Source organism: Bidens hawaiensis, unplaced genomic scaffold (assembly GCF_021521415.1).
Source record: "Bidens hawaiensis isolate Kalapana, Puna unplaced genomic scaffold, B.hawaiensis_p1.1 tig00002866_1, whole genome shotgun sequence".
NCBI lineage: Eukaryota > Viridiplantae > Streptophyta > Magnoliopsida > Asterales > Asteraceae > Bidens > Bidens hawaiensis.
Window position 1 is genome coordinate 2253195 of NW_027491154.1, and position 23402 is coordinate 2276596.

At 35.9% G+C, this 23402-nt stretch overlaps 1 pseudogene across 1 annotated transcript; it reads right to left on the reverse strand.

Moving 5' to 3' along the window:
* Positions 1-1615: 1615 nt before the first annotated feature.
* On the reverse strand, positions 1616-6141 carry LOC143621534 (uncharacterized; annotated as a pseudogene). The gene is made up of 4 exons (XR_013151538.1): positions 5664-6141; positions 4456-5543; positions 4021-4359; positions 1616-3921 (listed from the first exon to the last, which is right to left on the reverse strand). The product of XR_013151538.1 is annotated as an uncharacterized LOC143621534 (transcript).
* Positions 6142-23402: the final 17261 nt, after the last annotated feature.

A 23402-nucleotide genomic window follows, 5' to 3' on the forward strand; every position in this document is an offset into this window, starting at 1 on the left:
GGTACGTACGGTGGTTGTGGTTTGTTCTTTGTAATTTAAAAGTTGTCTTTCTGCCTCCTGATCTTCTATCTAGTTTTCTAAACAATAAAAAAATGTAAATAGGTTATGGGCATTGGGCTACAAATAATTTGGGCAGTATGGATTGTGAACAAAATTATAAATGGGCCTAAACAAAACTCAAAATATAGGTTCAAGACAGAATTACAAATTTTGTCCTTTAAAAAAAACAAATTACGGTTCGTGTCCTTTTTTTAGTTTCCTTGCAGGCGGTGTACTTTAAACATTTTTTTCCTACACGTTATGTCATTTACGCTAACTGGGTTAGAAATACTCAGTTAAATACCCTCACGTAAGGCGCATGTGAGGGCATATTGGTCTTTTCGTCTACCCTACAACTTCTTCTTCTTCTTCTTCTTCTTCATTATGCATATCTCATAAATCCTCAAACACCATCAATCTAACTTATTCCAAGAAACCATGAATCAATCTAACTTTTTCCAAGAAACCATGAATCAATCTAACTTATTCCAAGAAACCCATAAATCATGGATTCAGATCCTCAAACTCCATCTCCGTCACCTAATTAACATTCTAGAATACCATGAATCAATCTAACTTATTCCAAGAAACCCTTAAATCCTCAAACACCATCACCACCGCCACCACAGCTCCGCCACCAGCCACCGCTCCATCTCCGTCACAGCTTCGCCACCACCACAGCTCCGCCACCAACCACTCCGACCATGGATTCTGATCTCCGATTTCAATTTTTCAGATCTGCGGTTTATATGAGAAATCTGATGCCTTCACAAGAATCGACATTGAGAGTTGGGTCCAGTCCAGTTTAAGCGGCTCAACAAAATTTAAAAGTGGGTTCGAGTTTGGGTTCGATGCGCCACGGTCCAAAAACGAATTGTAATTAGTGGAATAGACTTGAGGTTCTTGTGTCCTGTTGATGGGAGTTGAAGCAATGGGTTATGAAAGTGGAGCAGATGAGGTGGAAACAAGTGGGCCCACTTTGGAACTGCCAGATCTGAAAAATCGAAATCGGAGATCTGAATCCATGGCCGGAGTGGTTGGTGGCGGAGCTGTGATGGCGGTGGTGATGGTGTTTGAGGAAATCCATGCCCGGAGTGGTTGTGGTATGGTGATGGTGGTGGTGTAGAGAGAGAAATAAGAGAGAAAGGAGGGGAAGGTAGGTGGAGTTGATTGAGATCTGCAAAATGATGAAGAAGAAGAAGAAGAAGAGGAAGGAAGGAGAAGAAGAAGTTGCAGGGTAGACGAAAAGACCAATATGCCCTCACATGCGCCTCACGTGAGGGTATTTAACTGAGTTTTTCTAACCCAGTTAGCGTAAAGGACATAACGTGTAGAAAAAAAAAATTAAGTACACCGCCTGCAAGGAAACTAAAAAAAGGACACGAACCGTAATTTGACTTTTTTTAAAGGACAAAATTTGTAATTCTGTCTAGGTTCAAATATAAATTTTTATATAACAATTTATATATATATATATATATATATATATATATATATATAATATAAAAAAATTAAAAAAATTTCAGGCCTATGACGGTCGACTACCCTGCCATAGGCCATGGCCGGCACTGCGCAAACTCAAAGTAAGACTATAAATAGAAAAATGAGAAAGTACCCGTTACAGTAATTCCGTGTGTTGCGGGTGTCTGTATTATCCACAGTTATATGTAGCAGCAGGAGGTGTAGTTTGATTTTTCCAACAGGGTTGTAAAACCATATGACTCAAGCCGCCACCTAGACCCAATAATAAGCAGACCTTTCAGTTGAAAAATGCTTAGTGGAAGATGACTTATGCCTGTACCTTCTATATTCAACTCTTCCAAACATTTTAAACCTCCTATTTCCTCAGGCAATTTCTCAACTAGAACACAATATGGGAGATGGAAGCATCTGAGACGTTTCATTCTGTTAAGTGCAGCTCTTCTAAGAACTAATCTGCCAAAATTTTCAGGTAACTGCTCAAGAAGCCAACAAGATTTAAGCCGAAGAACTTTAAGATGCTTCAACATACAATTGCTATCCGGAAAATGTTTAATACATGTTGACAACAAAGCTAGCTCCTCTAGACATTCTAACCTATCAATCTCTTTTGGCACCTCAAGAATACTGCCTTCCAGTGTAAGCTTCCTCAGACATTGTAAACTGCAAATACTTCCTGAGAAACGCGCTAGGTTTGTACACGCACATAGACCAAAAGAAAGAAGCTTTTCAAGATTTCCAATCGACGGGTAGACGTTCCTTATAAATGCATTCAAACTGGAACTTAGGCAAATTATTGTCAGGGTGCAATGGACATATATCTAAGGACCTCGCAATTAAATGCAACTCTGCTGAAGAACCAAAATCAGGAAACCAGGGGTTAACCAGAAAAGGTTTAAACCTGACACAACCACCTAATTTTATGTGGACAAGATGTTTTAGGCATCCAACAGGAGCGTGAATTTCTACCAAGTTATAATAATCTTCAACATCTAGCTGCTCAAGATTTGGAGTCAGCTCAAGGTTAATAATGGTTTTCAACATAAAACAATATTGGAGGGAGAGGCTTTTGAGTTTAAGATATTCAATGGGCATGTGAAGCTCTATTAAATCCTCACATTTTTCAACTTTTAATGTGTGTAGATTCTGAGCGTGCGTAAGATCTAGGGTCTTCAGCTTAGAACAACATAAGTTAAGTAATTTGAGCTTAAAACATTCTGCGGGTATGTGAAGTTCTAGCAAGTCCTCACATGCTCTAACATATAACATCTCTAGATTTGGAGTACACGAAAGGTTAAGGGTTTTCAATTTACAACATTCAAGAAAGAGGGTTTTTAACTTAAAATTTTCAACGGGCATGTGAAGTTCTACCAAATCGTCACACTTTTCAACCTTTAGTGTGTGTAGATTCTGAGAACGTGTAAGATCTAAGGCCCTCATCTTAAAACAACATAGCTTAAGTAATCCAAGCTCAAAACTTTCAACGGGCATGCGAAGTTCTACCAAATCCATACAATTTTTAACTTTTAGTGTTTGTAGATTCTGTGCACTTGCAAGATCTAAGGCCCTTAGCTTTGAACAACATAGTTTAAGTAATCCAAGTTCAACACTTTCAACGGGCATGTGAAGTGCTACTAAATCCTCACATTTTTCCACTTTTAATGTGCGTAGATTCTGAGCGCGTGCAAGATCTAAGACCCTCAGCTTAGAATGACAAAGGTTAAGCAATCTGAGCTTAAAACTTTCAATGGGCATGTGAAGTTCTACCAAATCCTCACATTCTTCAATGATTAAAGTCTCAAGATTCGGAGTCCATGTAAGGTTAAGGGGTTTCAACTTACAACATTGAATGGAGAGGCTTTCAAGCTTCAGACTTTCAGTGGGCAAGTGAAGTTCTACCAAGTCCTCACATTCGCTAACATATAATATCTCAAGATTCGAAGTAGACGTAAGGTTAAGATTTCTCAATTTACAACATTTGAGGAAGAGGTCTTCTAGCTTAAAGTTTTCAATAGGCATGTGAAGTTCTACCAAATCCTTACATCCATTTATATATAACCTCTTAAGATTCGAAGCCCGTGTAAGGTTAAGGGTTTTCAACTTACCACATTGGAGGGAGAGGTATATGAGATCTACAGATTCAACAGGCATGTGAAGCGCTACCAAACGCTCACATTGTACAATTAAATTGTTGAGATTCTTAGCCCCCACAAAATCCAAAGTCCTGAGCTAAGAATTGCGAAGCTTAAGATATTTGAGCTTAAAACTTTTAACAGGCATGTAAAGTTCTTCTAGATGCCAACATTCTGTAAGATTTAACCGCTCAAGATTTGGAATCAGCTCAATATCAAAGGTTCTAAAACTACAATTATGGAGATTAATAAATCTGAGCTTCTTTAGAACCTGTCATGAGAAAAAAATAAGATGAACTAGGTTTAATAACAAACCAATAATATATGCAATTTAATGAATCATGAAAAAACGAATTAATTATATTTCTACCTTTTTTTCTCCCCCTTCCCAAAGTTGATTCGATATTGCTGTGTGACAATTTAAGGCTAACAAGATTATTTGCTTGAAATCTTTTGGGTAAACAAGTAAAAGGGTAACCATCCCAATGCATATATTGTAAAGAATTTGGCAAGTATTGGATATCATGGTAGTCAATATCAGTACCAACATCAAAGTCAGAAATAAGCTCAACTTTTCTTCTACATATCACTTCAAGAAATCGTAGTTCCTTCACTTTCTTAAGACCGTTCATGAGAATAAATGGATCAAAATCCACATGCAATTTTAGACATCTTGTTGCTTCAGTACCCTGTCATAGAAAAGTAGATACTTGAACTTGGTCTTGAAACAAATTAATTATTATGTGTTAGTTTTCTCCAACCTAAGTTAAAAGTATATGTAAACCTTATGTACCTTGTCATCAACCAATATCTTCAACTTCCTCTTTAATCCACAATCGGCTATGTCTGTAAGGCTCCTTGGGGTAAAAACGACGAACAATATTCTTACCCATTTCTTCTATGTGGTCATGCATACCCAAGCACCCAGAAATAGATAAAGTTATAAGAGATTTTTGCTCTAGAACTTTTAAACCACTTTTGGCATGAAATCCGCAGCTTTCAAGAGCAAAGATTGCCTTTTCTTTCTCCCAACCTTTTAGTACGCATGCAACATCTAGGAATATCTCCTTGTGGTCCTCTTCTAGAGAATCATAGCTTAATTCCAATATTTCCAGAGTTTCCTTCAAAGGAATTGTTTTTAGTCTTTCTAATGCATCCGTCCATTCAAGTTCATCCTTACCACATAGAAATGAACCCAGAACTTTGATAGTCAAAGGAAGACCAGCAGCATAACTCACAACTTGGTCAGCCAACTTTTTGTAACCTTGATTTGGTATCTCTCTCCCAAATGCATGCCTAAGAAATAGGCAAATTGCTTCTTCATATGATAAAAAACTAACATCAAGAATCAAGTTCACTCGGTGTGCTACCAACACGTGCTCATCTCTTGTTGTAATGATAATTCTACTTCCCGGCTTAAACCAATTAGGCTCACCGGCTAATGCCTCAAGTTGGTTTATATGATCCACGTCATCTAGAACCACAAGAACTTTTCTACCAAATATCCTCTGTTTCATCATCCTTTTTCCTTCATAAACACCATTTACAGTGATATCTTGTTTATTTAAGACATCTAAAAGTACTTGTTTTTGCAACGACTTTATACCGCATAGTGGGTTTTTAGAAGTTTCCCTGACATTCTCAACAAAGCTTGAACCTTCGAACAGAATGGATATGTGATCAAAAACAGCTCTCGCTAAAGTCGTCTTCCCTGCCCCTCCCATACCCTTGATGCCTATGATGCGAACATCTTTAATATCAATCTCTAAAGATGAAACTACATCTTTTATACGTTTCTCCATGCCTACTAGTTTTCCATCAACGCTCGAGTTAAAGAAACGCAGCTCTAGCGATATTTCTTCAACAATTTTTTGGATAAACTTAGCTTCATGCCTGTGTGTAGAAGTTTCAATTAGATTACTCAAACCTCCAGAAGAAAAATCAATCTCAAATATATAACTTACAATAAAAAGTAAATATATAACCTAGTGATATTGAGACGAAATCACGTACCTATCAAAGGTGTTCTTCAACTCCAGTCCAGCCAAACTTGCTGCTTCTTTCAGAGCATCTATCCATCTCCCTGCGGCCTCTGCGTCTACATGTTTTGCGAAGGCCTCTCCAACTGCCCCACTTTGGTTGCGGACTTCGGTGGGTTCCACATCATAGAATATCGGGTAAGCAGTCTGCTCGTTCTTCTTATGGCACTCCATAATCTTGACAAGTTCGTCTAAGCACCACGATGAAGATGCATAGTTCTTGGAGAATACAATAATGTGAACTTTGGAGTCCTCAATGGAGCTAATGAGTTCACGCTGATCTTTTTCCCTTTCTTGATTTCTTCATCATCTTTGTAAGTATTAATGAGTTGTTGCGTAAGAGCGTGATAGAGATGATCAACAAACTTCTTACGGGTGTCTTCACCCCTAAAACTTAAAAACACATCATACTTAAAGCTCTTTTGAATCGAAGAAACTGAAGTAGATGCCATTGAATGGTATGCTTAAAACCTGTATTGCAAACAAACACGGAAGCGACGAACAGTGTTAATATTTAGCATGTGATGTATGTTCGGGAAAAAAAAGGTACAACGTACTGATTGGAGAAAGGAAGGCCACTTATTTGGTCAAACAGACGATAAGGTTTATAATTCCATTTTTAATTAAGGAAGATATTTAGGTGCTTATATCTTCATGAAAAATCATTGTACCTGAAAATAAAATTTAACAAACACACATCTTCATAAACAATATTGTTATTATTGCTCGTTGCGATGTCACGGTTCTTAATATTGAAACTTAGATGTAAAGAAACGTCACAACGATATTTGTGAAATTAAAAAAAAAAGCATTATAAAGTTATGAAAATGAGTGTTTAGTTAATGTTTATGGACCATGTAAATTTTAAGTTGTTTGTATATAACCTTTACTTTATTGTAAGAGATATAACACAATTACATACACTATTCGTAACCCTAAATCATCTAAAAGATGTTCATCATATCCCAAATAATAAACAACTAGTTTTATACCTGTCCGGTGTACGGGTTGTTTGATACTATAATAACATAAGTATTCTTTCTTTGCATTTTAAGTAAAAAAAAAGTATTTGATTAAAAAAGAGCAAAAGGAAGTTTCTAAGTTGGGTCGAGTTGGATATGTATGCAACGGGCCACAACGGAAAGTTCTTAGTTGGGTCGAGTTTGGGTTGATGCAAAATAGTGTAAGGGGATCCATGGTCCGTGAAAAATAATTTACACATGAATATCTAAAAACGTAGATGTGTGAGTGTGTATTCGGTACATTTATCCAATTCTGACATATAATCATAAAATAAGGTCTAACTCAGCTAGTTTACAAGACGAATGAGCTAAAATCTTGATATATTCCACTCTTGGTCACAACAACAACAAAAGCAACAGCACTTAAACCAAATTGTGAAAACATAGCTACTTGTCACAATTCATAACAAACAACATTCCATATAGAAAAATTGCACGCCAGTATAGGTTCCTTTCCGCAGTTACTACTCACAAACTTAAGGTTGTGGCAACGAAGAATCCTAGCGCAAACCAACACATCAACTCTGTCCACTTCTTCAATTTCTAAATAATCATCACATTGTTCCACTTGGCTAAAAAACAATGATGATTTTAAATCTATATAGGAGTATACCACAAGGTATCCAATCTCTTCAAATCTTCATAACCCCACCGATTATTGAACTGCTCTACATATCATATCCACAAAAAGGAAAAAAAAACATATTTTTAGTCAGCTAAAACGGAAAATAACAAACCAACAGTAAACACTAAAAATGTCTTTTTTCGCCCCCTTCCCAAAGTTGATCGATACTGTTGTGTGACAGTTGAAGGCTAACAAGATTATTTGCTTGAAATCTTTTGGGTAAACAAGTAAAAGGGTAACCATCCCAATGTATATATTGTAAAGAATTTGGCAAGTATTGGATATCCTCATGGTAGTAATATCAGTACCAACATCAAAGTCAGAAATAAGTTCAGCTTTTCTTCTACATATCACTTCAAGAAATCGTAGTTCATTTTCTTAAGACCGTTCATGAAAAAAACTGGATCAACATCCGCATGCAATTTTGGACATCTTGTTGCTTCAATGCCTTGTCATAGAAAAGTAGCTAGATACTTGAACTTGGTGTTGAAACAAATTAATTATTATGTGTTAATTTTCTTCGGCTTAAGTTAAAGTATATGTAAACTTTATGTACCTTGACATCAACCAATATATCTTGGGTCCTGTTGGGAACCCCATGCACTATACGCCGCGTATTAAGGGGTGTTTATCTTATAGGGTGTACCCGATACGCGGCGTATAGGATACAACTGACAACCTAGGACTGCTTTTGTCAATCATAGGTTGTTATATCGTACCCTATACGTCGCGTATAACACTATACACACGTATTGGTCCATTTTGAATAATTGAGCTCACCGCATCCCCTATCTTCTTTTTGTTATATATATGTTACATATATTAACATACATAAACACATGCATCACCTTCCAAGAATCAAAAGCAAAAAAATAAAATGTGGTGGTTTGATAATATGTTTCCTGACAACGAGGAGGAGCCGAGATACGCGCCTAACGATCAGCCTAGCGCGTCGGGGTTACCAGATTTGAACAAGGTTTCATTGTATATTGATATGCAATATAAAGTCTTGAGTTTGTTTATAACTAAAATATGTTACCATTACTGTTGTCAGGAGTATCACGATTATGATAGTCGGGCTAAACAGTCTTATGATCAAACTAGCGCGCCGGGGTGACCAAATCTGAACCAGGTTTCGTTGTATATCTATTTAATATAAAGTCGTTATTTGATTTTTAACTAATATATGTTACCATTTCGTTTTTCACGAGTATTTCGCTACGAGATTTGAACAATTTTACGGTCAACCAATGTTCAAGTTACCTGCTACCTGCTGGCAGGTCGGATTATGGAGGCGAATCATCTTCTTCGTACCACTTACCAGCAGTAGAGCAACCATATTATGGAACCCATACTTCATACCACGTACCAGTAGAAGTTTCACCGTTTAACGAGGGAAACGAAAATGATATTGATAATTATGATGTTGGGGACGTATGATGAAGATAATTATGATGATGATTATATACGCGAGCCGACGGTTTCGTATATAACAAATACTTTAAGACACCATATGTTTTGTTTAATTTATTGTTATGGTTTTTGAACATGTTTTAAAAATGTATTTGTAACTGGTTTTAGATTTTTGAGTGGCGTACTAGTAGTTTTAAAAAAATGTTGTCCATTTAAACTCCTAGGCATGTACGACTTGTCAGGTAAATGTTGGAGGCTTGAATTGGTAAACGAGACACGCAACCGCGATCATGTTGTCTATGAGGCGGGTACGCACAGCTCCGGAAAATGACCAGCGATGAACTTGATCTGGTTGCGAGGTTGTATCGGAACAGCTTGAAGCCCCCTTCAAATTCAAACAGCCGTACAAGAGCAATTCACGGTTGCCAGCCCACACTCAAGGACTTATAAAACTACTTGGGTATGCTTAGAGATCAGGAGAGAATTCGTGATACCCCCATGAAGGTAGTTGAAAACCTTCATAGTTTTATTATATATATAAAAACTTGTGTTTATAATATGTATTAAAGTTTTATTTAATCCAATGACAAGACGTGTAGAACGTCTGTTTGACAGCCTGCAAGCACTTTTTCGAATCTCCCGCCTGACGTGTCAGTCATCCTGTGGCCCGCATTTTCTCTTTCCTCTGTCAGACGGTCGCATTAATTGCGATGAGTATAAATAGGCTTTGATGTCTTCAATCCATTCTTATCGCTTACATATTTTCTCCTTTGCTTATATCAGAGAACTTTTGCTTTCTTACTTTCGTTTTTATATTCTACACAAAATGACCCCAAAAGAAAAATGACTGAATGAGTTCTTATCATTCATAGTCTATTTAGAAACCCGAAGAGGCTGCACTTTAGGTGTAAATCTAAACCACGGTTTCTCCTTCTTCATTACAACACCAGTTGGAGCAGTTGAGATTAAAGGAGGAATAATCTTGCGTATACCTATACATAGTTAACTTAATTCAAGACACGTACCATAAAGTAAACATTAATTTAATCAAATCAAAGCTCACTGTATATTGATTGTTCTGATGCCATTTGCACCATTTGCTGAATATACCGTAAGTGATCTTCAAACTCCTCAACTGAAGGATGATAAACAGAAGTCAGAACATTATGATATCTGATTCATCCATTCAAGATCATCAGCGCATTTACTTGCTTTGGGTAATTGTTTGACTTTGAAAGGGACTAAAAATGAAGAAAATTTAATCTTTTGCTTCAGTTTCATCGGCATATTTATGGTTTTTTGAATAAAAACGACGATTTAACATGCCAACATGTGTCAGTTTTACTCATTTAGAAGTTGTACACCAAATACCACTTCATAAACTGTTTAAATAGAAAGATTTTCACCAATGAATGATCATTTATACACAATGTTCTTTAAAATGTGTATATGCCCGCCAAGTGTTTTAACTAATAAAAGCAAAATTATATGAAAAAGAAATTGTACAAAACGAACAACCTTGTGTTCATGTTCTTATATATAACTGAGTGTGTGTATGTGTGTTATCGTTGATAATTAATTAGATTGAAATTGTTTGTAGGTGTGAATTCGGTGGAGGTGCAAGGGGGAGACAATAACATGATCGGGAAGGGGTAGATGTGGCCGCATTGACAAAGTCGGTGAGGAAGAAGATCAAGAATGCATCACTAGTCCACTAGATATAGTTCAGGAGTTGTAAGCGGCTCTAGTACGTACGTTATTGTAAACTAGATTTACATTTTGCTATATTAAATACAACAATTACAATATTAGCCATTTCTTACTAATTGTTTTTGGCTATGATAGCCAGGAAAACTTGTAATTATTGGCATATTTCATTGACTTGTTGAATATAAATTTTTGGGCTCATTATATTATAAATGAGTGTAATTGAGAACTTTGATGTCACAAAATTTTAAGTTTATGACTTAGACTATTTATATAATTAGGTGCTGTTTGTTTTTCCTCAAAAGGACTTCTCCACCTCTTTTGTCTGCACTGAGAAGAGGGCGCGCAGACGTTGGGCTCTGCAGTGTGTTTGTTTTTTCGAAGACGTTTCATTAAAAAACGTCTGCGCGTCCTCTTCTCCCAGAAGTGTTGGTATTATTACTTCTTTAACCTCTTCTACACATTTTATCGAGACCGATCATCATCCTCCTCCTAACCCTAACTCCACTCCTCCTCCTCTCCACTGCCGCCGGCCGCTCCACTCACCAAGCCGGCTACCTCCACACCACCGGCCGCAACCCGCCGGCTACCTCCACACCGCCGACGCTCCACTCACACGCCGCCGCCGCTCCATCCACCACGCTGCCGCCGCTGCTCCAGCATCTTCTTGAAGGTAATGATTCATTTTAGGGTTATGCTTTCTTTCTATTCTTTTCATTTTAGGGTTTCTATATACGTGTTGTGAATTTGGTTGTTGAGTTGATATTGGATTGATTGTTGGTTGTTGAGTTGATTTTAGGGTTTCTTAGGTAAAATTTGGTTATTGAATTTGGTTGTTGAGTTGATATTGGATTGATATTGGATTGATTGTTGGTTATTGAATTTGGTTGTTGAGTTTCTATATACCTCTTCTGTCACAAACAATTCAACATGAATGAGATACTATAAACACAATTAAACAGTTTATTGATTAATTAAAGTAAATGAAATACTATAAACAGAGTGGAGGATGAAGGATTGATTAATTAAACAGAGAGGATGAAGGATTGGTTAAATACAATTCAACTGCATTTTCTCAAATAATATGTTTTTGTTTTGTTGATCTGATTCATTTGACAATTTGCTCGGTGAAGTTCTGTTATTTGCTTTGAATTCATAGGTTTTGTTGATTTTCGTTTGATATTGTGATTTTCCTTATAGTGTTGCCTACTTTCCATTGAGTACTTGAGTTTCTATTGGCTGAATTGGTAACATTTGAAAACTATCAAGATTTTAGTTATTGGTTATTTTTATGCAGATTCATTACCAGTGGATGGTTACTTGTGGTGGTTACGTTTATTCTGTGTGGCGTTTTTGTTATCATCAATAACTAAGTTAATTTTATTGATTTCAAGCTTAATTTTAAAATATAATTTATTATAAATCTTTTTACCTGTTAGGGTGTTATAATATAATGGCTAAAGTAGTATTGTTGATTTGAATGCATAATGTATGTTAGATATTTTACAAATAGTTGAAATAGATTTTATAAACTTTTAGATTTCATGGGATGGAGGGAGTACAGATTATGAAACAGAAAAATTCCCAAACTAACCATTTTGACCAATAAGTTTGACAAAATAGTTACGACTCTTTTATTTTACAAAAGGATCAGTTGACTTTTGTGTTTTTAGTTAAGAAGTGTTTCAGCCAACTAGAAACTTTCACATGGCACACCTTGTTGTGTCAGCGCAGCGCAACAGATTTGACCTGGTGCAACAGGTTTTCATTTGGCGCAGGAGAATGGATCCACCGTGCCAGATGGAAATCTGTTGTGCCAAGGAACATTTGTCAAGCACCGGTTGAACAGGGATTTTTTTAAAGTCAAGGTTATTTTGTCAAACTCGTTGGTTAAGTTGCGGTTTACCTGGTCCCACTGGTTGGTTAGCAAGGTATTGGTTAGCGTTTAAATGGTCTCCATTGAACTTCCCCATAGGGTATAATCATGAATGAGAATTGATAAATATCTGGTTTTTATTCATTAGTTGGGAATGCTAGTTTGTTAGGATCATTGATTGTTTACATGGCCATCCTTGTTTTCACAATACTGTTTCCTATACGTATGAAATTTGTCAATCATATTTAAACTTTAAAGGACAACTAACGGTTCTTTTATTAGACACAAACTATTTTAGCTTTGAACTTTTGGTCTAACAGGAATATAATTAACATAGTAACTGTTTTGGTGCTAAAATTTTCTAATCATTGTAAAGAAGTAGAGATGGTAGCTTTTTTTAAACCATCTAACAGAACAAGTGAAGATGATTGAAAAGGATAAGAGAAGTGTAAGCTAGAGAGAAAATAGAAACAGTTATTAATATTTTTAGCTATGCAGTTAAATCGGTCAATATATCGGTGATATATCACCGATATATCGGTTATCAGTCATAGGTTAACATATCGGTCCATAATATCAGGTTAACATGAGAATTGTTGTTTCTTGTTAGTTGATCATAAAAATGGTAGAGAAACAACATTGGTCGAATGAGCAAATAAAATGTTTATTAGAAACATGCATTGAAGAGAAAAACGCTGTGGGTAAAAAAGGGTTGAGTTTGCACAAAGAATCGTGGGCTAAGGTAATACGGGTTCTTAAGGAAAAGTTTGGATTGGATTTGAGTCAAAAACAAGTCAAAAACGCCTATGATAATCTTAAAGCCAAATACATAGGATGGTTGTATTTGAAAAAACAAAACCGGCAACATCTACAACCCTCAAACAAATACCTTTACCTTAACGAACGAGGAATGGGAAGACTTTAAGAAGGTATGTTCATATATTTTTATTTTTTAACATCTACCTCTACCTTAAAGTTCACCCCTAGTTTATTTTTTAACATCTACCATTATTTTTTAGGGGCATTCGAAAGCGGCATCCTTAAAAACAACTCCATTAGCATTTCCTGAACTTCATGCACAACTGTTTGATGAGAACATTACCACGGGGAATCGCAAGTGGACCTCAACCCAAACATCAGTGGTTGGATCATCCTCTTGTCATCGGCTCCAATCGGTCCAACAACTGATGATTATAGACAACACAGAAGATGATGCCTGCACTAGTCCTACTACCGGGCCTACTACCGAGCCTACTTTTGAGCCTACTTTTGAGCCTACTCCTGAGCCTACTCCCGAGCCTACCCCCAAAAGGGCTAAAACCTCAAAACCATCATCATCCGTCACTTTTGAGGATTTAGCACTTCACATGAAAAATGCTTTGTTACATTTGACTAGGGAAAAACCTGAAAAAAAACGCCCGGTAGTTTCAACAGTTGTTGAGTGTTCTGAGAAGTTAAGTTTGGTTGGGTTAGAGCCGACGGACCCTCTATATTTGGTTGCTTTTCATATTTTTGGAATGTCCACGGACATGAGAGAGGCGTGGATGGCATTGCCAAATGTTCCCGTCGTGTTAAAAGGGTGGATCGAGATGACGGCTAAAAATTTAGAACTTTTGAAGTAGTTTTTGTTTTGTTGAAAACATTATTTGTTTTTGGTGTATGTTTTTTTAGTTATGTTGAAAACATTCTATGCTTTTTGGTTAAGTTTAACACATTGTATGTTATTTTATGGCTATGTGACATGGTTGTTTATGCTTTATGATAATGGTTGTTTATGCTTTATGACATGGTTGTTTATGTTTTATTAACAGGTTCATAATGAATAATGATGAGAAAATACTTCTGGTAGTTGTTATGTACTTGTATATCCGCTTTTTTTGGAAGAGGGGTTTGAAACGAAAACGAGACAATGATTCGTCAATGACGGGACATAAATACACGTTAGAGTTATTGCAAGGAAATCCCAAACAATGCATTGAATTGTTACGCATGTCCCGTGAATCATTTGTTCGACTATGTGCACATTTTAGAACAAATTATTCGTTAAAGGATAGTAAACATGTTTCGGTTGAGGAAAAGATGGCTATGTTTTTGATGATAATCGGCCATAACCAACGTTACGTGGTTATCAAGCGTAGATTTCAACACTCAAAGCAAACAATTCATAAATTCTTTCATGAAGTGTTGGATAAAATGATGCTTTTCGCCAAAGATATGATAGTACCAACTTCTTTCAATCCGAATCCAAACATTCCGGGACATAACAAGAGGCTACGAAAGATTTTTAAAGGAGCGGTTGGTGCACTTGATGGGACCTTGATACATGCTGTTGTTCCTACTAGGCAACAAGATTTATATAGAGGAAGGGGAAAGGGTGATTGTTATCAAAACGTATTAGCAATTTGTGATTTTAACATGATTTTTACTTTTCTTGTGGCCGGATGGGAAGGGGTAGCACATGATTCTAGAATATTATCAGAGACATTATTAGATCCACACGCGCCATTCCCATTTCCACCATCAGGTATTTTTATTGTTTGTTAATTATTTCTATGTTAGTTTAATATTGTAATTAATTGAAAATATTTACAGAGAAATACTATCTTTGTGACGCCGCGTATGCACACATACGAGGATTTATGGCTCCATATCGTAATGTGAGGTATTGGCTTGGAGATTTTCGTCGGAGACGTGCGTTAACCAATAAAGAAAAATTTAATCATGCACATGCAAAACTTCGAAACGTCATTGAGCGTGCTTTTGGTGTCTTGAAAGCAAGATTCCCTATATTGAAGAGGATGGCACCATTTCCATTGGAAACACAAAGGAACGTTACCGTTGCATGTTTCGCACTACATAATTTTATTAGGAATCAAGGTTTGGACGATGAGTTGTTTACACAATACGATCAACCCAATGTGTCGATTGGAAATAGTCGTGGGCAAATTGATGCTGATGAAGACGAGGTTGAAGCACTTGGCACTGCATCAGATCGGGAATATATGACTCAGTTAAGAGATGAAATTGCTGAGCAGTTAATGCAAAATACGGAATAAATGATTTAAAAAATGTTTGTGGTATTATGAACATTATTTCAGTGTTGTTGACTATTATTTAAATTTTGATGTTGAAGACCTTTTTTATTTATATTTCAGTTTATTTAAATTTCAGCTTATTTTAGCAGTCTGCAGATGTTAAAAAACAAACAGTCTTCTTGTTGCAGACTGCAGAGTTTTTGTCCACCTCTTCTGCTACAGATGTTGGCAGATGTGGTTTCGCAGTCTTCTGACATTTTACCTCTGAAAAACAAACAGCACCTTAGTTTCAAGAACAATTTAAATTGTTGAGTTGGTTTGATGGTTGATGAAAATCTTCCTACGTCTTGTTTTTATTGTATGCCCAAGTTTAAGTATCCTTTATATAGCAACTTTTCTACTTTTTTTTATTTTATTTTTTAATTATTCATGTATAATTATTGTATTAGGTTTTCTAATCATGTTTTATTTGTTTATTATTTTAAAATATAACGAAATTATTTTTTAGGTTTAGTTTTTGTACTGGTAATGAACATAGTTGATACCGATGGAATTCGCATCGAGTCGTCGCCTTAACGCCAATGTTTTTGTCTTAATAATGTTACTTGACGTAACTATATTTTAGGTTTAGTTCCGAAACTCAACAAACATAGATGATACCGACCAAATGTAACGACTATGTTTTATAGGATTTGCCTAGGCTCACTGCCTCAACGTTCGGGATCGACAACACTCGGGTTTTACCAACTCCCAAGTTTTACCAACCAATGACACCCCGTTGGTCCATCTCAATTTTCATATGTTTTTTTTGTTTTAGTTCCGGTATCATAACACACGTAACTGAAACCGTTCGAATTCACGTAAAATTAACGCCTCAACACTCAGGACTCACAACGCTTGTGTTTTTCTGCACCGGGTAAAATACTAGTTAATTATAAAATACATTGCATATTTCTCGCGTAAAGCAACTCAATTCATCGACGAAATTATATTTAGCGGGTGATTTTTTTAAACATCTACTAAATATGTACAATAAGTCAATAACAGTATTAATATAACTAAGAAATATATAAGTTGTAGGCTTCTTGCATTTAGTTACTATTTGAAGCCACTTGTGTGTGCGTGTGAAGCCTAAAGCAAGTGACAAGTATTATATATGAAAATTTTATTCATTATTCATTTTGAAGGTTTTTATTTAATTATTCACTTGAATAATTGCTTGAGGAAAACTGATATAATCGTAAATACTACAACATTCATATTGGAACCTCTATATTTATATTTTCTATACACGCTAAAAGAAAACATACAAAAAACAACTAAAACACTACTACATTGGATTTTCTATAATAGAGGTTCCAGGACGAAGCGGGAAGTAGTTCGCAGCCGGAGATGACGAATCAAGGAGGGGTGTTTACGTACGACGTTGAAGCGGTACGTCAACAGTTTTCAAACTTTGTGATTCAACAAACACTTCCTTTCAACCACTTCGACAACCCTCAATTCACGGAGATGATGCAAAACTATGTTCAACCACGCTACCAACACGTAAGTCGTTCGACCCTTAGAAGAGATTGTCTTAAAGCATGGAAAAACGCTAAATCCGAATTAATTTCATACTTTTCAAACTTACAAACTGGTGTAAACTTAACAACGGATGTTTGGTCGGTACCTCATGGTTCGCCTGACTCATACATTTGTGTGACGGCTCATTGGGTTGACCCCGAGTCGTGGCAAATGATGAAACGAACCGTTGCGTTTCAATTGTTTGATTACCCGCACACGGGTAGAAATATTTTTCAAATCTTGGATAAAGTCATTCGACAATACAAAATTGAAGATAAAATCTTTTCAATTTCTTTTGATAACGCGTCCAACAATACGGCCGCGGTTGGCCATTTAAAATTAAAGTATAAACCTATTTGTGATGGAGCGTTTTTTCATAGCCGATGCATTGCACATATTATCAACTTGGCCGTGCAAGATGGGTTAAACGTGATCGAAACGCAAAGAAACAGTTTTAAAAGAATGTTACGAGATGTTTTTAGCAACAATAAAACATTTTCAAGATACAAAAAATTTTGTGTAGAAGCTAATTGTCAATGGTTGGGGCCAAATTGGGATTGTCCAACAAGATGGAACTCGACTTGTAATATGTTTGAGAAAGCCATCCAACAAAAAGAATCATTAATTGCGTTTCATCAAATTTTGTCAAGTAGGGGTAAATGTGCACCATATGATCCTAGAAACTGGTTATTGATTGAGATCGTTACGGAGGTCCTTCAAATTTTTAAATCTTGCACAACTAGTTTATCCGGGGTTTACTATCCAACAAGCCCCATTGCTTTACCAAAAATTGCTGTCATGTGCACAAAGTTGAGTGAACATGATTGTAGGGGTGCACCTTATTTTGATATGGGTGTAAAAATGAAAGAAAAATTTAGAAAATATTTTCAACAACTACCCGCTGTTTTGACATGTGCTGCTGCGTTAAACCCTTGCATCAATGTTGGTGGTGTTGAAGCTTTAATAGAAAAATTTGTGATGAGCTTGGGTTAAACGACGATCAAAACCCCTATTATAGCCAAACTTTAAAGAATGCTTTCAACACCACCTTGTCAAACATGTATGATGTCTACCTTACAAAATACAGGTCGTCTTCCCAAATTCATGACTCGTTAAGAGCTGTTGCCCAATCCCAATCCCAAACCGACCTTGAAATGGGGATGTACTACATGATTTGGGAAGAAGCCGGTAAACGTCAAAGGGTAAACACCCCAAGCAGTGAACTTGGAAGGTATGGTGGTACCAACTTTGTGAAACACATGACTCTGGATGAATTTAGAAGTCTTGATTTGCTGGCTTGGTGGAGAGGTAAGGAGGATGAGTTTCCGATCCTCGCCGCCATGGCCAAAGATTTACTAACGGTCCAAGCTTCCACGGTAGCTTCGGAGTCTGCTTTTTCTATTTCTGGCAGGGTTATATCGATTAGGAGGACTCGACTCACTGCACCAGCTATAGAGATGTCGATTTGCTACAAGGATTACTTGGACTCTTTAGATAGGGCACAACATCAACGCTCACTCGAGGGGGAAATGGAGTATGAAGCGGGCTTGTATGAAGACGAGGTCAATGAAGGACACACTCAACCAATGACCGATGAAGAAGCCGCGTACGACGATTACCTAAGAAATAGCTCGGGATCGGGTAGCGAAGAAAATTAGTTAAAGAAACAGCAAACATGGAGGCAAATCATGAGTAAGAAACAGCAAGTTGTTCATGTAATCGTGTCTAAGCATTCTTTTTCCTAATATGTGCTCTTATTTACTTGTTGATTTGGATTTTTCTAATTTAGTTAAAGAAACAGCAAACATGGAGGCAAATCATGAACAAACTGCGATTGGGAACAACAGGAGCATCTGCTAGTTCACGATTTAATGTTTGTATTTTTGAGTTAAATCATGAACAACAGTTCTTGGCAGAGATTTCTTCAGTGTTAATGATTTAATGTTTGTATTTTTGAGTTACGAATATGCAATAACGATTTAATGTTTGTATTTTTAATGTAAAAACTATAAATGAAAGTTATGTGTTTTTAATCTTTGGTTTGTTGAAAACACATTCACCAACACACACTCATACTCATCTTCCAAGCAAAGAACCCTAACAACGAAAGCAAAGAATGGCTTCGGTCAGTCCGTTTTGCCTTGTAGTTACCGGTTTGCCTTGTAGTTACCGGTTTGTTTATACTGTGAAAAAATAATGGTCTTCATTAAGTACAAAATATAAAAAACAAATATTCGTATTTGAAATCGCGAAATTTAAAAAAATAAAAATAAAAAAAACCGGTTAATAAAAAAAACCGGTTAATAAAAAAACCGGTTTATTAACCGGTTCTAACCGGTTTCTAAACCGGTCCTAACCGGTTTCTAAACCGGTCCTAACCGGTTAGACCGGTTAGGGTTTTGACAGAAAAAAACCGGTTATTAACCGGTCCGGTTATTAACCGAACCGGTTTTTTTCGGGCCAAAAAAACCGGTCCGGTTAATAACCGAACCGGTTTTTTTAAAAAAACCGGTTTGTGCACCTCTACTAAAGTATACCCTCTATATTCATAGGCTCATATTCAACCCTCCATAATTTGTTATGACGGTATAAAAAATTCAAAAAACTAATAAAATAAGTCTTTGTGAGTAAGATAAAGATAAATATAAAAGGTTGAATGTGGAAGGTTTTTGAAAAGTTACGAAATCTGAAGAAAATATATAATTTTTAATTAAATTGTAGAGATATCCATAATATATATAAACGAAAATATAAAAATACTATGTGTCGCGATGTGGTCGCTCCCCCTTTTTTTGGAGTCATCAGATTTGCTTGATTTTTAAATGGAGGCTTCTCATGCATTTGACCCGAATTTATGGGTATGGGTCTTACCAAACCCATATATTCCTTAAACGGGTTACAACATTTCATAAAATTAAAAATTATTCTCATCAAACTATTGATGTAAAAATCCTATAAAATAGGATATACTAAAATTAATATCTTATCTATTTTAAAAAATATATATATATATTATTTAAATTAAAAAACCAATTTTATAGTAAAAAAAAATAAACGAGTCTCCATAAGTATATTATTAACTTTCACAAATATTATTTATAATTAAAAAAACAATTTTATAGTAAAAAAAATAAATGAGTTTTGGGTTTTATTAAAACCATATAGCTTTTAAAAGTATATTATTTACTTTCATAAATATTATTTATAATTAAAAAACCAATTTTATAGTAAAAAAATAAACGGTTCTTGGGTCTCATCAAAACCACAAATATCATTTATAATTAAACCGGGTTATAACATCTCATTTATTTGTGAAACAATTTATTATTAAACATAAGTATATTATTAACTTTTATATAATAAAAAAATATAAATTGAAAAAATAAATAAATATTAGAACAAACAATATAAAACAACCCCCGTAATACGGGGGATAAAAACTAGTGGATTAATAAATTTAAATATTCATTTATAATATATTTTTTAAGTTAAAAAGCACATCAATTCGAATAGTTAAAAATTGGACCGGACCCAATAGACGGATTTACATGGGCCGAGTCTAAAGGCTGAAAAGGCGAGTGGATTGTCCTCTGTTGCTTCACTTGCTTTTAAAAATAAACAATTTTAACAAATATAAAAGGTTGGATGTGGGAGTTTTTTTTTCCTTTAAAAATAAACATTTTTGAAACTTGGTTGCTGCTTTATGAATTTGCCCCTTTTTTTGTTCTATTTCGAAAAACATGTTTCGAACGTCAGTATCTCCTTCATTAACTCAAGTTTAAACTTATCTATTATCTTCATTCATTAGCTCCATTTGGATGTCATTTTGAAACTTTCATCAAGAAGAAATCATAAGTTATTAATTAAAATATCATATATATTAAAATTGCCACACTTTTTTGCAGGATTTAAAACAAATTTGTCAGCGAAAGTACCTACATTTCAAAATTATAACAAAGCAAGGCAGTACAACACTTGGGTCTTTTACAAACAAGTAGTTTGGCCTTACACCATCAATAGAATCATAGTCATCTTCATCGGTATCATTCATAATCGTCCTGAAATAACTCGACAAGCCACGATAGCCATCTCCCCTTTCATCATCTCCGCATTTGCATTAGCAATTATAACATCTTGACTTTTTGTGGTTAACCAAATTCCTGTTTTCTTCTTTGGATCATAAGAACCCGCGTTTATTATATTGCAAATGTTGTCTTCACATAGCTAGCTTTGATATCCCAAGTCTCTTGGAATGTGTAAGTTTTGTTCCATAAAACATTAACTTCTAGTTATCTATACACAGTTTGTATAAATCAGTTTTTGCTTTATCTACGCCGGTAATTTGACTTTGAGAGTTAGGATGATCAAATTACTTGTTAGGAATATGAAGAGAGGACTGACGACGGCAAGTGACAGGCGAGAGGATATCCACGAGATCAAAATGACGTCTAAAATTAGCTCTAGTAAAGCTTCGCGATTGTTCTAAACCATTGAAGATGATCTATGGGTTGTAATTTTATTATTTAATAATATCTATGGTTAATTGTTATATATCTAGTTATCTTTGTGAGTTTCAGTATTTCATGGGATCGGGTTCAAAGTTTTATATGTGTCGGTGTAAAAGGTTTTCCAGCTTCCTAACTAATAACCAAAAAAAAAAAAGATTGACGACTGAAGATCATGACCAACTGAATTCATTTGATAGTGGAACTGAAGTGTTTTATTATAAGGAGCTAATTAAGGTCTCTAAACATCTCAACCCAACAAGCGACCATTATTATTACATTCAGTTCCATCTTAATTCTACTTATCAAGTTAACAACACTACTCCATTCTTCAGCGTCCATTATTATCATATATCTGCTGAGCCTTTGGGGTTGTAACCGAGGCCATCTATATATGGCCAGGGTCTAAAGGCGTTAGCGTTTGCTGAGCTTTTGGGGTTGTCACTAAGGCCATCCACAACTGGGGGTCTAAAGCCTTTAGCGTTTGCTGAGCCTTTGGGGTTGTCACGGAGGCCGTCTATAACTGGGGGTCTAAAGCCGTTTGCATTTGTTGAGCCTATGGGGTTGTCTCTTAGGCCTTCTGGAGGATCGAGAAGCCAACTGTTATCATCTGTTGTGATGGTGGTTTTGTAAACCGGCCTAGCAAATGCTAGGGTGACTAGCATTGCTGCCACAAGTGAAAGTTTGATCATCATCGTTGGATGTTTGCTTGGGTAGGTGAAGATCGATCAATTGCTTAACTATTATAATATATAGTGTATTAATTAAAGTGGTAGAATATTTGCATGGCATGTAATTGGTGTTGGTAATAATGCTAATAAAATTACGTACACTTGTATCAAACAGATATTTGCATGTTAGTCACGTGGTGTACGTATATATATATCATTGCATGAGTGAGATATGACCGTTTGATGTAGAGCATGCAATCTCAGAATTGGGCCATCTATGTGTGAGTATGTGAGTGGTTGAGATGAGAGGTTGAGGTGTCACAATCTTCAAATATTTTGATATAATTTAGTTTTTTTTTTTTAAATCAAGGTTAATTGGTCTTAGTATATGAGAATTGTTTGTCTTGTGGGCCAAAGATTAAGGCTATCAAGCAACGTGGGCTAGCTGATCAAGTTTAATAGTAAGTTCGGTTGTAGCCTGTAGGCTGTTCATATCACAAGTCACAACTAAAGGTGCACAAAAAACCCGAACCCGGAACCGGACCCGAAAAAAACCCGGAACCGGTTTTTCTAAAACCCGGGTTTTTAATACCCGAACCCGACCCTACCCGTAGGGTACGGATAGGGTATGACTTTCAATGTTGAAACCCGAACCCGAACCCGTACCCGATCTAAACCCGATAATACCCGAAACCCAGTTCTAGGTATACCCGAAACCCGGTTTAAACTATACCCGAAACCCGGTTCTAGTTATACCCGAAACCCGGGTTTTTTGCATACCCGAACCGGATTTTTTTGCATGCTAGGATATTAGTGTTTGTGCACATATTTTTGTGTGGCTATCCACAGATCTATAGTTGTTCTCCAACGGATATTTTTTGGATCACGTATATGATATAAATACTTGTTTAGAGCAACACCTTTTGATATACCAAACAACAATTAAAAACACATAAAATATATGTTTTTTGTATCATTGTTTAGTTGTTTATGTATGTTTGAATGAACTTTGAAGTTAGTATGCAAAAAAATGGAGTTAAGATAAAAAATGAAGCAGACCCGTTAATAAAAGAAAACTGTAGAAAATGAGTTTTTTTTAATACCTGGAAAATAGGGTATTCAAAACCCATAAAACGGGTTTTTTTCAATACCCGAAAATAGGGTCTTCAAATATCCGGGTATTGAAGACCCGGTTCAATACCCTACCCGAACTCGGTACACAGGGTATGGTTTTTCAAGCCAATACCCGACTCGATTATTGTTAATACCCGATTTTTCAATACCCGATCATAC